The sequence below is a fragment of the Cebus imitator genome, unplaced genomic scaffold (genome assembly GCF_001604975.1).
Source record: "Cebus imitator isolate Cc_AM_T3 unplaced genomic scaffold, Cebus_imitator-1.0 Scaffold744, whole genome shotgun sequence".
Classification (NCBI taxonomy): domain Eukaryota; kingdom Metazoa; phylum Chordata; class Mammalia; order Primates; family Cebidae; genus Cebus; species Cebus imitator.
In genome coordinates, this window is record NW_016108059.1 from 281,480 (window position 1) to 284,230 (window position 2,751).

Here is a 2,751-nt window from a genome sequence, read left to right on the forward strand (position 1 = left end):
GCTGCCTGTAGGTGCTTCGGTATGAAGTTATCACGTGCAAAGGTAAAATTACATAACCCCAAAGACTAAAAAGAGTGTTTAATGAATACTCAGGTATGCCAAAGTTACCCAAAACATTTTCCATCTCAAGTATCCTAATTACACAACACTTCTGGGACTACAGTGGGACCCACAGGACCAAAGTTAATAACTTAGTGTCAAAAACCCATGAGAGCTTTCTACAACTGTTAAAGAAACTAACAGATTCAAATAAAATGCCACTTTGCATTTCTATATTTACAAGAAAAAAAGCAAAAGAAATTTACTAGCATCTTACTGAAACTCCACCTCAGAGAAGTACAATATGGACAAGTCCTATTAAGGGGTTTATTCAGGTCCACAGTTCCAACATTCAGGCAGTCAAATATGTCTTAGAATTCAGAATGACTGGAGATTTTTGACAGGTGACACAGCGTGTATACACTATATATTTAACAATACCTCTAGAGAAGGCTGGGATAGCACACAATAATCAAACATTTGCCATTTCCACAATGAAACCTTTAAATATATGAAATAAAGAGAATAGCTAGGAACACATTTTGTGAAAAAAATCAGTTTGTGCCAAATATACAGAAAAAGTTTTGGTTTCCAGAGTGTTGTGGATATTAGAGCTATTGAAAAGGAATTATGGTCCTACAGAATAGTACTCATTATTCTTTATTATGTATCAATTTTATTGTGGTATTTTGCTGAATCAAGAATAATTCCAGAAGTCTCCTAATGGTTCACACATGTCCTCTAAACCCTACTCAGTGCTAAATTTCTGTACCACATTCTCTTATCAGAGCTGTTCTCAGAAATCTAACCCTTGCAATTTATAGAACTGCCAAATCCAATTTTGCCACCACACAAAAAATGTTCATTGAATTGAACATATTGAACTCATCCTAAAATGGCTTGCTCTCATTTTGTCACAGAAAAAAACACTGTAACTGCTGAGGGTGTTCCTGACCCAGGAAGCAACATCAAATCAATCACAAAAAAGACCCCAATTTTGTCTTAAATATCAAGATACAATAACCCTATAAAACCCTATTATCATAGTATATTTATGTGTATATATTTGCAGATTATATGCAATATAAACTATATGCAATAAACATGATATACTATAACTAAGGTAAAATATTTCCACTGAGGGGGGAAAAACAGAGACCGTTCCTCATCAACAGTGGCATAAAAAAGAATAAAGGAGTAAAAGTACACTTATACTAAATAATACTTAAGGTCCTTTCTATCCTGATGGCCCATAAAAAATACAACCCATTGATATTGTAAATATGATCAATATAACCTAAAATGAGTAACTTTTTATTAGTAACACTTCTTGCCCTCTTATAATTTATAATAACTTTAAAGACATCACTTAGGTCTCCTAGGATTTCCAGAAATAACTGAATTGATGCCTTAATTTATTTTTGATAAATTTCCCTGTAACAAACTTTCCAAGCTTTAGAATTTCTCTAACCTTTGGGGCTATACTTACAAAATACTGCTAATGAGCAATTAATACAGTGGCCTCACTAAGTATGCTAAGTACAATTCGCCCTCATTATCTATGGGTTCTGCATCCATGGATTCATTCAACCAACCGCAGATTGAAATACTAAGGAAAAAAAGCATCTGTAGCAAACATGTACAGACTTTATTTTTAACCATTATTCGTTAAAGAATACTTCATAACAACTATTTATATAGCATTTACATTGTATTAGGTGTTACAAGTAATCTAGAACTGATCCAAAGTATAGGGGAAGATGGCAAATGTTATAGGCAAATATTGGGCCATTTCATATGACGCACTTGAGTTGAGCACATCCTTGGATTTTGGTAGCTGTGAGGGGTCCTGGAACCAACACTGGGGAGCAACTAACTGTATGAAGCTATGAAGAGAAGCCATTACTTTAACTTGATCCTCTTGCTAATATTTTTCTTTGCATTTTTTCTGTGTTATCAAACCTCCACACCAAATTTTAAAAAGACAGTTGGAAAATAAAAGGAAGTCATTTTTTTAAAGGGCTAAGAGGAGAGTGTAAAAGGAAGGAGAAATTAGTTATTTTCAACCCTGCAGCACACTGGAATCATCTGTAGAAATCCTAAAATATATCAATGCCCTGGCCCTTTCCAAGTCCTACTGATTATTTATCGAATATAAATTAGCATGGGTAGGATCCCAACATCCATCTTTTCTTAAGCTCCCAAGAAAATTGTAATATGAAGTTAGGTGGAGAACCACTAGTAAAACTGTTTTCTCTACAAACCCTTCTCTCCTCTCATCTATTTAGTTAAGTGTCAGCATTCCCAGCCCATAGCAAGGACTGCAGGAATTATCTTTAAAATTTTCCATTTTATTCTTTCATTTACTCTGTCACCGCAGAAAAATTACTAATTTTCAACTGGAAATTTTTAAACATGTATAGTAAAATTAATTTTAGCTTATTGGATATTCTCATTTCCAAATGCTCAGGATTTTTCTTTCAGTCTTCAACAAACTACCTTAATTGGCAGGGTATTGAGGTAAACAGCAAAGCATACAATAATAAGCAAACACACATTACAGTTATCAACTTTCAATAGCTATCAGAAAATACTCAAAACAATTTTCTGCATGGTGGTGCGTGCCTGTAATCCCAGCTACTCAGGAGGCTGAGGCAGGAGAATTGCCTGAACCCAGGAGGCGGAGGTTGCGGTGAGCCGAGATCGTGCCAT

At 34.8% G+C, this 2,751-nt stretch overlaps 1 protein-coding gene across 8 annotated transcripts in view; it reads right to left on the reverse strand.

Annotated features, from left to right (window-relative positions):
- The window catches only part of CSNK1G3 (casein kinase 1 gamma 3), a 105,226-nt gene that overhangs the window by 92,646 nt on the left and 9,829 nt on the right, over window positions 1–2,751 (reverse strand). The window lies entirely within an intron of this gene.